General features: G+C 41.8%; 1 protein-coding gene across 2 annotated transcripts in view; it reads left to right on the top strand.

The window, feature by feature from the left end:
- The first annotated feature begins 11,915 nt into the window (after nt 1-11,915).
- LOC122562967 (ras-related protein Rab-7b-like) overlaps nt 11,916-14,684 on the top strand; it is a 29,236-nt gene continuing 26,467 nt past the window's right edge. Inside the window, exon 1 of one of the 2 annotated variants that reach the window (XM_043716272.1) lies at nt 11,916-12,106. The gene's annotated coding sequence lies outside the window, so the exon portion shown is untranslated. Of the gene's footprint in view, nt 12,197-14,684 lie in introns of both variants that reach the window. The other variant, XM_043716271.1, reaches the window with a different exon arrangement.

Raw genomic sequence — 14,684 nt, 5'->3', positions numbered from 1 at the left:
AGGAAATACGAGAATTGGGATATAAGGATCGGGGCAGGACAGTGGAGCTGAGGTAGAAGCTCCTTGAACGCAGAGAATTCTAACCTTGGACCTACACTAACTCCGAATTCTTACTTACTCCTTCTTCGGATTTGTCCTTTTTTTATTCATAATTACACAATGCTTATGTTCATCCAATTAAATTACATAAATTTTCCTGAGTGCACATCAACTAGTTATCTCAGATTCATGAAGCACAGAAAGTAATTACACCTCTGCTGGCTCTTTAATACAATTGTCTAATTAATTGGATTTTTAATAAATTTGTTCACGGGAAGTGGGAATGGTTGGTTAGGCCAACATTTATTGTCCATCCTAATTGGCTATTAGGGAGGGTGGTGTTGCCATGTTTCTGCAGCCCTTGTCCTTCCAGATGGCAGAGGCTGTGGCTTTAGAAGGTGCTGTCAGAGGAGACTCAGTGAGCTACTGCAGTGCATCCCGCACACGGGTCCCACTGTATGTTGATGGTAAGGGGAGTGAATTTTGAAGGCTGTGCATGTATGCCAATCAAGCATCATTTGCCAATCAAGCATTATCTGCTCTTGATCTTTGCCCATAAACTCACAAATTGTACTTTTTCAACATTAAATCTCCTGGTTGTTAGTTCTTAATGAATCTGCTTACTCCATTCTTTCAGTCTAGAATAACTTGCTTTGTGAAAAATATTGTTCTCATTTCTCTATAGCTTTTGTCAATTCATTTAAAACAAAGAATTGTCAGGCAGGACAGATGGCACACGCATCAAAGCCATGACTTTGACCTTACCATTAGTAGCAGTGTGCATGAAATATAAATTCAGCCAGATTTTAGACTGTCCACATATGCTGTACCACTCATATTTTCCATCATTTAGGAAGTTTGGCATTGTCATCATTGCACAAAGCTCCTTTGTACGCAACTTTCCTTTCCAATATTTCCATGAAATGATTATAGTTCATCTCTCTCTCCAATCCTACACTTAAGCTGCCAGCTGTTGTATCCTTGTATTCATCATGTGACAGTCCAGTACCTTAGGTTTCTGAGCTAATTTTTTCCCATTTTTAAAGCAGTCCAATATTAAACCTACGTCAATTAACCCACTATCTTGAGGAATTAACTTTGTCCTTGAGGCACTTTTGAATGTTCTGATGTGAGAGAAAGCATTACACAAATGCAAGCTATTCCTTTCCTTTTGTAAGTCAGATCCAGGAGTTTAAAATTAAACAGGATGTGTTGCCCTAATATGGAATTGTACAAGTAGCTGTTTGGTTTGCTCCCAAGTCGATTCAATTCTTCTTATTTTGTGGTATTTTGGTGAAATGTTCCAAGAAAAGTGCGAATGTTACATGAATTCCAAACTCCCTGGGCAAGGAAACTGAATGTGCCCACCTTATCTACTTAGTATGAGGGAAGGGGGCATATTACTCTCTGTGTCTGAACTCAGCTCTGACCAGCCTTCAGTATTGGACCTCAGTCCTCATTAACATCAGGTCATGGATAGATGGGAACGTGAGACTGAGGGACTGTTATGAATGGGTCTAGTTATAAATTACAAATAGACCATGAGATAGGCCTGGTGAAACCTGAAGCAGGAATAGTTCTTTTATGTGTTTACAGCTACACAGTCAGACATAGACTGAATCAAAACTCACTCCCTCTGGGTCACCTGCCTGTTCTCTTAAAGAGGCAGTGCACACTCCCACACATACATAACACCCCTCTCCCTCTATTTCAAAAACTTCCATTAATGAACATATATACAACAATTATAAACATGATGCATGCATCATAGCCAACATACATACATAGGCATAAATATTTACAAAAGAATCATAGAACCCCTGTAGTGTGGAAACAGGCTCTTTGGTGCAACAAGTCCATACTGACCCTCCAAAGAGTAACTCACCCAGATCCATTCCCCTACCCTATATTTATCCCTAACTAATGCATCTGACTTATACATCCCTAAACACTATGGGCACTTTAGCACAGCTAATCAACCTAACCTGCACATCTTTGGACTGTAGGTGGAAACCGGAGCACCCGGAAGAAACCCACGCAGACACAGGGAGAATGTGCAAACTCCACACAGACAGTCGCCTGAGGCTGGAATTGAACCTGAGTCCCTGGCTCTGTGAGCCACCGTGCCACCCTGAAATAATGGAAAACGTGGGAGAATGACACAAGCCCACTTTGGAAAGTGTCCCATCTGTAATCCACATCAACATGTTTATCTCTTGGAGTGGTGGGGTAACGGTTTCTAGAAGACAATCTCCTCATCCCAGGAACTTTTGCTGATGGAGTCTCCTGGGCTTCCTGCCATTCCACTGATACGCATGACCCTGATTGGCTGCCATTGCCCTGTGACACAGCTGCTGTCGCCTCTCTGGGTATGACCAATCCTGGCTCGGAGACACATGACTCAGTCGACACCACAGGTTCCATCAGGCCTGGCTCTGAATTTTGAGGGACCTCTCCCCATTGGTGAGGCATGGCAACCATCGGGTCCAGTGTTCCCTCCAGACCAGCTCATCCCTGGTCTGTATTATCTACAACAATGGTCCCGATTGAGGCACCACTGTTGCTGGAATCCATTTGTTCCCAAAAGTGTAATTTCTGGCCAAGACAGTCTCTCCTTTTTGGACTATCCTCCACTTTGAAGTTCCCACCCTTCTGGCTCATTGTTCTTCTTAATGCCACCTCTCTGGTCTCTTCTAGCTGCAGTAGATCAAACATGGTTCTCAGTTGTCGGTTGAACATTAAGAACTTCAGTGAGCATTGGGTCTTCATGTATTGTGCGTTCATGTGCATGCTGAGGAACATGTTGATTCTTGCCATCCTAGCAATCCCTAGGACAGGGAGCTTGCTTCAGGGTTTATACAAATCTCTCCAACTGGCCTTTTGTCACCTGATAATACGGAGCTTGATCTCACAAGTCTGACTCAGTGGCATTCCAGGTACTCCCCGAAATCTTCCACAACAAACTGTCGACTATTGTCACTCGCGACTTGTTCCGGCTTCCCCAGTCTGGCAAATATTTCATCCAGCCGGTCTATCCTTGTTCCCACTGATACCAACTTCATGGCTGCCAACTTGGGCCTTTTGGAGTGGGCATCAACATAATCAACATGAAATTGCTGCCTCAATGACACTCTCCACTATGATTTTCAGTAAACTTTCGGGTGAGTACTCCCCTTTTCAGCTGTTGGTTGCAGCCCGAGGCCCTTCATGAATTCTGTTCTCGGACTGCTCCCTGCTGAGTAATCACCTGCCTCAGCATCAACTACAGCTCAAGTCCCCTTACAGTTATTACCTTTGACATTTCAATCTGTCTCCCAACAAGTCGACCACTCCACCTCCTCCTCAATCCCACGCCATTTCCAAAGTCGTGGTTGGTCTCCTCCCTTCCTTCTGAACACGGCAGTAAAACACAGTTAATGGGCCTTAACTCAGCCTTGTCACCAGTTATTATATTTGGGTCAATTCATAAATTATAAAAGACCATAATGTTCAAGTGAACCTTGAACCAGGAACAATTTCTTTTACATCTTTTAAAGCTACACGGTCTGACCTAGACTGACTCAAAGCTCATCCACCCTCCCCCCACCCTCCTGGTCATTTTAAAAGGACAGTAGACACCCCCAACAACATACATAGCAGTGACAGAGTGGAACACCACTGCGAATGGGAGAGATGGTGTTCTGTGTGAGATAGATATTTGAGACTCAGAGAGATTGGGCTTTGCTGTGTGAAGATATTGGATTCCTGGATATGGATTGTGTCTTGGTGGTAGTTCTGATCAGCAGGGGTGGGGTGGCAGGTGGATGGCAATTTAAATGTGAAGAGGACAAAATGAAACCTTGGGCTGGTATCTTAACGTTCATCATTCTTTTGTGTGTTTCCTTTTAAACTCTCATTTTTGCTCCCCTTCTCTATGTAATCTCCTTCAGCCCCTGAACCCTCAAAAACCTTTGTGCTGCTCACATTTTACATCCACTATTCCCTTCAGCAGCCTTGGCCATAAGCTCTAGAATTACAACAATCAGTTTCTATATCCCTTGACCTCTCTCTCCCCTTCTTTGAGGCGCTCTTCAAACTTACCACTTTGTGCAAGCTTTCTGTACAGCTTTTTATCTGTCGAATCTTGCCTGAATACTTTGCATTTTAAAGGTGATTAATTGAATTTCGGCGGCACGGTGGCTCAGTGGTTAGCACTGCTGCCTCACAGTGCCAGGGACCCAGATTCGATTCCAGGCTCAGGCGACTGTCTGTGTGGAGTTTACACATTCTCCCCGTGTCTGCATGGGTTTCCTCTGGGTGCTCTGGTTTCCTCCCACAGTCCAAAGATGTGCAGGTTAAGTGAATTGGCCATGCTAAATTGCCCGTAGAGGTAGGTGCATTAGTTAGGGGGAATGGGTCTGGGTAGGTTACTCTTCGGAGGGTCGGTGTGAATTATTTGGGCCGAAAGGCCTGTTTCCACACTGTAGGGAATCTAATCTAAATGAAAGTTATTGATGTTGCTGTGCTAAGCAGTAAGAATCAACACTTCCAAGTACAATGTCACATGAACAATTCTCATTATTGGTTCAATGATCAGAATGTCAGTGCCTGTGGTTTACCACTGTGACAGCGTCTTGAGGAATAAACCTAATTTTTCTTCCTCATTGTCTTGCACAGAGTTTTTTCCTTCAAAGTTTGCACCAAAACCACTGGCCAAAGTAATTTCCCACTCGATCACTCAGACTGTTGCTCTGTTGGGGAAACTGAGACAGTGATCCTCAATTATATATATTAAATGAGTCAGAATGGTACATGTGCCATTCACCAATTTTACTGATTTTTTCCTTCTGGGTTAGGACAGAGAATCACCTGCTTAATCCTATAATTGTATCTTTATTCTTTATAGTCAGTGAAACGTCTGGATCATTTATAAATCTGTCTATAGCTTACTGCCACTTCAACACAAATGAGAGTAATATTCAGTTCTCTTGACAGTATTGAACATGTGAGTTGATGCAGTTCCTTGTCCAACTAGGCCAAAGCAAACTCAATAGTTCCTTTCAAGATGATTAAAAAAATTTGGAATCTTGCTTGAAAATGTCTCCCTGTAGAGCAATCTAGAATGAGAAATCATAGTTTTAGGCTAAGGGTTGGAGAGTCCAGAATTAGAGGGCATAGGTTTAGGGTGAGAGGGGAAAAAATTTAAAAGGGACCTAAGGGGCTACTTTTTCACACAGAGGGTGGTGCATGTATGGAATGAGCTGCCAGAGTAAATGTCAAGGCTGGTACAACTACAACATTTAAAAGGCATTTGGATGGGTATATGAATAGGAAAGGTTTAGAGGGATGTGGGCCAAATGCTGGCAAATGGGACTAGATTAGTTTAGGATATCTGGTTGGCATGGATGGGTTGGTCTGAAGGGTCTGTTTCTGTGCTGTACATCCCTTTGACTCTATGACTCTATTTGAAAGAGATGAGGAAGATTTACTTCTCTGAAAGGGTCATGAATCCGTGGAATTCACAAGCCCAGGGTTCACTGGACTCTGAATAAATTTAAGAAAGGAGACATACAGTTTTTTAATGAGGAATGGATCAAAGGGTTATAGTGAGGGAGCAGGAATGTGGCATTGAGGCCAAAATGAGATCATCTGTGGTCATATGAAACGACAGAGCAGGCCCGAGGGGCTGAATTGCCTACTCCCACTCTTAATTCTTATGTTCTTGAAAAGGAAAACTTTTAGGCCAGGGGAAAGTTTAAGGCAGTAGGTCTAACAGAATAGCTCCTCATGAGTCAACACTGAAATGATGGATTAAATTCCAAATCTGATTCTGCCAGAGATTGTCTGGGTAATTTATGAAACTTTATTTTACGCCAGTTTCAGATTAGCTGGTCTGGAAGCTAAGTGACAAGACTCTTACTGCTGAAGAATCACTTCAATTCAGTCTGCTTCGCACCAGCGTTACACAATACAAATCACACTGATAAAAAGCTGCAGCTTTGAAATCCAACTCATTTATTTACAAACTTGCTATCACTACAAACTGCATTAGGATTGAAAGACAGAATATTAATAATGTGCTTCAGGGTCTAACTGAGCAGAATAACACACTGATTGCATTTCAAATGATATCATTTATAAATGGAAAAAAGACTTTTTGCACAGGAGATACTGAATCATTTTTCACATACACAAAGCACAGGTGCCAAATAAAAAGGCATGACAGTTAATAACACTGCACAAAGGCATACTGCTAAAAATGTGTGTAAAATCCTAGGGTCTTACAACATCTTTAAAGACCTTTATAAAACCATATTAACAATATATTTTCCTTTGTGGAGAAAAGCAAGATGTCAAAGCCGTGGGCCATCTCCCTCAGGACAGTATGACTTGGAAAATATTCAGCAAAGTTCAGCAACTTGGTTATTATCACTGAGTATTACTTGAGCTTGAGGACTGGTGAGCTTGGATGGCTGGTGCGTTATATAGACTTATGCCAAAACAATGGGTTTAATTCCTTTACTGGCTGAGGTCAACATGAATATTCCAACTTCTTGACCTTACTCCTTGCGTGAGATGTGTTGACTTTCACTTTAAATTACCTCAAGTTGTCTCTCTCTAGTGAGGGAGCAGGTCTCTAGGACTATATCTAGTTTTAGTAAGGGAAGTGACTATGCATCTATAAGCTTGTACCAGAAAGGGAAGTCTGCCTGAATTCATAAGTTTATGTCATGAATGACTAAAGATCAGAAGTATGCTCATGTATTGTATGTGTCATAACTCAATCAACAGTTGGAAATAAATGGAACTTAGGTAACTCTGAACATGATAACTCAGGAATTTTATTCTCGTTGATGAGAAGTGAATATCAAATGGGAAAATAGTTAAAATATACAATAGATTCCATTTTGTACAGGGGAGGCAAGAACAGTGAGCCATCTAAACATGTCTGGAGGCATAGATTAGCACAACAACTATGGCAGTCATAGAGATGTTAAAATTTTGAATCCCTTGTCCATTTTTTCAGTGAAAGAGATTTAGATATAAGCTGTTGTAAAATTCTTTCCGCTTATATATTCTGAGGGAATTTACCAATTTTCTACACACTTTGGTCCTCTGTGACACACAACTGGTGGATGGGGTGAGAGGAGAGGATAAAAGCGCAGATAAATACTGGATGGATTTGGCAGTCAGTCCCACTGACCCCAGAAGTAAAGGTAAGGACCCCATAATCCCTCTCTTTCAGTCGAGAGAAACGACTGGTGGTGAGTTTCACCTGAGGAGAACCACACCTTAGGCAAGCAGCAAAGTTGTGAAGGTAGGATCTCCACGGTGACCTCAGCTGGTACAGGAATTAAACCTGGGTTGTTGGCACCCGGCCAACCAAGCTAATCAATCCACTTCAATAGATTGTAGCTAGTCACAGGGACAGGAAGGTTCTGAGGTAGATAGTTGAGGAGTCCCACATTCGTTCTCTACGATTTCAACTATGTTGCTTTGAAAGCAGGTAAACTCACAAGCCCAAATCCCTCAAACCATCCCCACTTGTCATGGTGCCTCATACCATCTATCCAAACACAATGTGAAGTTATATCCCTTCAATGCCATTCACTTATTATGTACATAACTGATTTCCTTATTATAAATTTAATAACAATAGCACATGTATAAACAAAAAAAACACCTATTCAGAAATGTTCTTTCTAACATTCAAAATTACATTTTTCCAAAAACTGCTTCTACAACCCTATAACGGTGTCAATCAGCCAGACGGTTAAATTTTCAGTGACAAAGACTTTGGAAACTTGTCACCTTCTAATTTTGTCTAAAAAGACATGAACAAAAGAAATCACAGAACTTATAATTTATTTTAATCACTTTAAAGACGTCAGCGAAGCAAATGAATTAGCAATTCACTTCACTTGTCAAAACAAGTTTCCTGTTGAGTAAATACTTTTTGCCGATACTTGGCTCTTGGCCAAGAATGCATAATTGGGACATGCAATTGGTACAGGAAACTGGTTACTGGGTGGATAAATGAACAGGTGACCAATGGCAGGCTGTGGGAGACCTTGTAATTAAACTTCCAGGAATATGTACTGTCAGAATTGATGGTGTAAAACATACTGCTCAGTGACAATTGAAGGAATATGAGGATGAGAGTTTGCTTACATTTTGCTACATTTATGCATACACTGATTGGGATTGATAATTATTTTAGAATGTGAAAGGAAACATCAGCTGACCAATGCATGCCTGTCTGGCACAGTGAGGACTAAATATGTTGTACAAAATGGAGAGTCCTCAAGAGGTACAAACTGATCTACAGAAATCTTCGCATTTGGTCGCAATCAGAGATATTGTACAAATATTATTGTTTGTATCTGTTGAGCTGTGAACACTTGTTTGCAGTTGGATAAATGTGGTCTCATTTCACTGCCCAATGCACTCCCCTAGGAAGACAAAAGAATCAGAGTTACAGTATATTTCAAACCAGTGAGATTTGCAGAAGTTAATTTCTAAAAAAAATATAAAATTACTTGCATTTATGCAGCTTGTTTCACATCCTCAGGAAATCCCAAAGCATTTTTCAGCTACCCGGTTGGTTTCGAAAAGTGGTCATCAATTGAACATCCCAAATTTCAGATTCATGGGGCATTTACATCAAAAATGAAAAAAATTGGAGTTTTTCATGTGACGGGCTCCACTTGAATCATGCTGGGACCAGGGCTCTGGCAAAATATACAACTGGGGCTGGAGGTAGGACTTTGAACTAATTGGTTGGAAGGAGCAGATTCAGTTGCGCAGTAAATTGAAAAATCAAATTTAACGGACAAGGTAGGAGTTCAGGTTAATGTTGAGGTTGATTGTTAGTGAAAATAAAAAGAATATCATATTGCACCAAAGAATCATAAAAGAGTAAATAAATTTAATAATTAAAAAAATTTAAAGGCTTTGTACCTGAATGCATTCAGAATAAAATTAATGAGTTAACAGTGCAAATAGAGACAAATGGATATAATTGGGCAATGATTACTGAGGTGTGGAAATTCCAGATTTTGGAATTGAATAGCCAAAGGTACTCAGTGTTCCAGAAGGATAGGCTAGAAGGAGAAAAAGGTACTGTAGCTCTGTTAGCAAAGGAAGAGATCAGTGCTGTGGGGTGGCATGGTGGCTAGCACTGTTGCCTCACAGCGCCAGAGACCCGGGTTCAATTCCTGCCTCAGGCGACTGACTGTGTAGAGTTTGCACATTCTCCCTGTGTCTGCGTGGGTTTGCTCTGGTTTCCTCATACAGTCCAAAGATGTGCAGATCAGGTGAAATGGCCGTAGTGTTAGGTGAAGGGGTAAATGTATGGGTGGGTCGCGCTTCGGCGGGTCGGTGTGGACTTGTTGGGCCGAAGGGCCTGTTTCCACACTGTAAGTATCTAATCTAAAATGTTACAGGCACTACAATTCAAGATGTACAATCAGTTCAGGTTAAAATAAAAAATAACAAGTGCAAGAATCTTTGGTGGGAATAATCGATACGTCCCCAAACTATAGTTCCACAGTAGGGCACAGTATAAATCAGGAAATACTAGAAGAGCATAGAACAATACAATGTAGAACAGGTCCTTTGGCCCTCAATGTTGCGCCGATCTGTGAACTAATCTAAGCCCATTCCCCAACACTATCTCATCATCATCCATGTGCTTATCCGAGGACTGTATAAATGGCCCTAATGTGGCTGAGTTGACTACATTGGCAGGCAGGGCATTCCACGCCCTTACTACTCTCTGAGTAAAGAACCTGCCTCTGACATCTGACTTAAATCTATCACCCCTCAATTTGTAGGTATGCCCCCCACAAGCATCTGTTTTGGTACCACTGCTGTTAGTCATTTTTATAAATGACCTGTAAGCAGGCATAGGTGGATGGATTAGTAAATTTGCAGATGACACTAAAGTCGATGGAGTAGTGGACAGAAACTGCAGAATTGGGCTGAGAGTTGGCAAATGGAGTTCAATGCAGATAAATGTGAGGTGATTTATTTAGGGAAAAATAACAGGAAGGCAGAGTACTGGGTCAATGGAAAGATTCTTGGCAGTGTGGATGTGCAGAGGGATCTTGGTGTCCATGTACAAAGATCCCTGAAAGTTGCCATCCAGGTTGATAGAGCTGTTAAGAAGGCATACGGTGTGTTACGCTTCATTGGTAGAGGGATTGAGTTCCAGAACTGTGATGTCATGCTGCAACTACCCAAAATGCTAGTGTGGCCTCACTTGGAATATTGTGTACAGTTCTGGTTGCCTCATTACAGGAAGGATGTGGAAGCATTGGAAAAGGTGCAGAGGAGATTTACCAGGATGTTGCCTGGTCTGGGGGAAAGATCTTATGAGGAAAGACTGAGGGACTTGGGTCTGTTTTCATTGGAGTGAAAAAGGCTAAGTGAGGATTTGATAGAGACATGCAAGATGATCAGAGGATTAGATAAGGTGGACAGTGAGACTCTTTTTTTCTATGATGATGATGTCGGCTTGTACGAGGGGGCATAGCTGCAAATTGAGGGGTGATAGATTTAAGACAGATGGCAGAGACAGGTTCTTTACTCAGAAAGTGATAAGAGCGTGGAATGCCCTGCCTGCCAATGCAGTTAACTCAGCCACATTAGGGGTATTTACACAGTCCTTGGATAGGCATATGGATGATGATGGGATAGAGTAGGGGGATGGGCTTAGATTAGTTCACAGGTCGGCGAAGGGCCTGTTCTGTGCTGTATTGTTCTGTGTTCTATGAGAGATTGAGCAGTTTCAGCCTATACTCTCTGGAGTTTAGAAGATTGAGAGGTGATTGAATGAATGTCTAGATTATATTAAAGGGGATTGGCAAGGTAGAGTCAAAACAGATGCTTCCCCTGTGGGACAATCTAAAATATGTGATCATAGTTTTTGGATGAGGGATGGCAGATTCAAAACAGAGCTGAGGAGGAATCGCTTCTCTCAAAAGGTCAGGAAGCTCTGGAACTCATTACCCCAGACTGTAATGTACACTGGGACATTGAATAAATTTAAGGCAGAGATAGACCAACTTTTAATTAGTAACAGGTGAAAGAGTGACGAGGAGGGAGAAGGAAAGTGTAGAAGAGGCTGAGATCATATCAGTCATGACTGTAAAAAATGACAGAGCAGGCTCAACGACTGAATTATCTAATTCTGCTCCTATTCTTCTGTTATGTTCCTTTATACGTGCTTTTATCCGTAAACAATTAAATCAAACATGCCCCTAGTAAAGTGCTCGATCTTCTATTCCATTTGCAAAGAAGATATTATGCCATTATTTCTATTGTGCACTACAAGCAGTTCAGAGAAGGTTCATTCAACTGAACCCAGCGATTAAGGAGTTATCTTTTGAAGAATGATTGGACAGGTTAGATGAAGACTCATCGGAGATTAGAGGAATGAAAGGTGATCTTGTTGAAAGATAAAGGGGATTTGACAGTATGGATACAGAAAGGCTGTTTCCTTTTCTGGGAAGGAGGAGACATGGTTTAAAAATAAGGTGTCTCCCATTTAAGATGGTGAGGAAGGGTTTTCTCTCAACATGTCATTAGTATGTGGAATTCTTTTCCCCAGAAAGCCATGCTGGGTCATTAAATATTTTATCGGCTGTATTAGATAGATTTGTGATTGACACAGTTGTCAAAGGGTATTGGGGTAGACAGGAAAGTTGAAATGAAGCCACATTCAAATTAAGCTTACTGATCTTACTGAATGGTGGAGGATACGCAAACAGCTGAATTCTTTTAGTAAGTATGGTTCTGTCAGAGGTTGCATAATCAGAGTAACAGTTTAACCTCAAGGAAGCTCTCTCTTTAATTCACTGACTGAGACCAGTGACGGCTTTGTTCCACCCTGCTGCACTGTGCCAGCTGCTCTCTGCTGGGAAACACCCATGCTGCTACGTCAGGCAGAACAATCTGAATCTGAACAAACCGGCTTTACACTCCATCTGAGCAGCTGCTCTGTGTGACAGAGCGTTGATATCAGCTGTCGACTTTCTACACCCCTACCCTCATGAGATGAACAGAAAGTAAAATGGATCTGAAGGTATCAGACTTCAAACTGCTGCTGTAGATTTGTACTGAGCACATAGTCTCCTCATATCCTGCCCAGAGCTACATGTGAATGAGCCAAACTGTGAGTAAACCAGAGATTTAACTTGAAGAAACTGCAGCTTTCACTACTACAGAAAATGCGTGTTGGTAGCAGTGCTTTATTAAGATTCATTTGTTCTAATTTATATTTCCCTTTCAATACTGATGTAGTCATGTAGACAGATACTGATGTATCTGTCACTTTATGCCTGACCATCTTGACTGTGATTTTACATTCTAAAACTTCATGTCAGTGCCTGTGTCCCTGAATTATCTCTGTACAGAAACTTGCATTGACACGAACTGACAATACCAAAATGTGCCTTCATGTAGTAGTCTGTCATGTTAAAGCTTTGGTTAAAAACAAGGTTCTGTTTGTAATATCAGTGCAATTCAAGTAGAATCTGTCCATGTTAAATCTCAGACTGTTGTAAACTTCAGTCAGAAAAGAACATAGCTTTGTGTTTCCTGGGATCAATTAAGGTGCCCTGAAAATTTGTTTCCTCCAGGATCAGTCATGCCTTAGGTCGAGAATTGTGTTCTGAGGATTCTGATTTTGGAAGGTCTTTCCAAATTGTGTTCATGTTCTTAGATGCATACAGGCTCAGTGACTATCATTGTTGCCTCCGTGTTACTTGATTGTAGATTCAAGCCCCGCCTCCCCAACCCCACCCCTGCCCTTCACAGACACTTGGACACAGAAATCTGGGCTAATACCACTGGGCAGTGTGGGGAGATGGTGGCGTAGTGGTAAAGTACAGGACTAGCAATCCATAGGCTTAGGCTGACCGCACCGAGGACCTGAGCTTGTCTTTTATAGAAGGGGTTACTACTAAAGAGTCAGGGTCAGTTGGCACAGTTGGCGGAAGGGCTGGTTTGCATTGTAGAGTAACATCACGTGATGTGGGTTCAATTTCTGCACTGGCTGAGGTTACCATGAAGGATTCTCTTTCTCACCTGTCCAGAGGTTTCGTGACCCCCAGGTCAAACCACCAGCAGCTGTCTCCATCTAATAATAGAGTAGCCCGATGGTCAATTAGGTCTATATTGACTTTGCCTTCATGATTGAAGAGTGCCTGAAGCACAGTCCATTATGATGATGTGGTAAGAACAGTTTAGGATCTCAGAAGAGTGAGGCCTATCATCCAGATGCTCCTCAAAGTCTCTGTATCAGTGTCTACCATATCAATGTAACTGTAGTGATTGTAGCAAGGTCAGTCAGATGGACCTTATAGAATATGGGTTCCCTGATTAGGGCACTTAATCTGGCCTGATCGGGGAGCCCTGGCTGACAGATATAAACTGGAGTGTCAGAGGCTCGGTTCCCTATGAGAGCTGGCTCTAAGAGAGCTGGATCAGTGTCATGTAATAAAGCAACTCGTATTATCTCCAAGAATTTGGACCCGTACGTGGGTTCCTCTTTCCACACTCGACCAATCGGACCCTGTTAATTCCTGTACTTAAATATCACGCTGACTGATTCAGAGAATGACAGGACTCACATGGTAAGAGAGATTGGATCGGTTAGGAGTACATTCACTGGGGTTTTGAAGAATAAATTGGGATTTCATGGAAACCGATAAAATTTTAATACTATTATTTGGGAAGTTTTGCATCATTTGATCCTGAAGTTGAAGATTGTGTCCAGTATGTGGAAAAAGCATATTATTTCTTCCAGAAAAATGAACATTGAGGCAGATGAAAAACCACAAGTAATTCTCCTGACAGCGTGTGGAGCCACAGTTTACTCGGTTATCGGGAGCCTTATGTTTCCTGAGACATCAGATACTAAAACCTTTCAAGAGATAATGGATTGAGCTAAGGAATATTACGATCCCTTGCCTCCTCTAATTCTGAGATACTATTGGTTCTATTCAGCAAATCAAGGATCAAGGGAATCCATATGGGAATTTTTGACGAGGTCCAAGGTGATTGGTGGAGGCATTTGACTTTAGTTTAACTCTTAATGAGATGCTGAGAGTGTGGCCACTGTGGCCTATCATGGCCACATTGAGCTCTCCCCAAACATACCCAATCACATTGTTCATTGCCTGCAGTTTCTGGTTGCTTATGGTCTGATTGATACTCCAGTGAAAGGAAGGACATTGAAAATATTGGTGATATTGGGGTCAAACATATCCAGGTGTCTTGGAAAGCTTGGAAAATGATGACTTCTCTGAGCAGCACATCACAAGGTTCATAGATGGAGAACAGGTGGCTTCAAGCTTGCTCCATACATTCAATGTGTATCAACCTCTACAGGAACAGTTTGAGGAGTAGGGAATAAGGCTGTTCTTTTACCAACCCATATCATCATTGTTCTTGAAAACTCATGCGAACTTGACTCTAACTGGTCAACACTAGGTCTTGTAAGAGTAATACATGTAGCGGAGTTGGTGTAACTCTGGGAAACGCACTGATCACTGTGGGAGGAAAGGGTAGGCTATCATGAAGATAGGTGACAACATATGTTTCCCTCCAGCAAAGGAACGGAGGTGATGGATGACTGGTATCATCGTTCGACTTTTAAT

Source organism: Chiloscyllium plagiosum, chromosome 26 (genome assembly GCF_004010195.1).
Source record: "Chiloscyllium plagiosum isolate BGI_BamShark_2017 chromosome 26, ASM401019v2, whole genome shotgun sequence".
Taxonomy (NCBI): domain Eukaryota; kingdom Metazoa; phylum Chordata; class Chondrichthyes; order Orectolobiformes; family Hemiscylliidae; genus Chiloscyllium; species Chiloscyllium plagiosum.
Note: the sequence above shows the minus strand (reverse complement) of the source record. Positions and strands in the feature narration are given on the sequence as shown.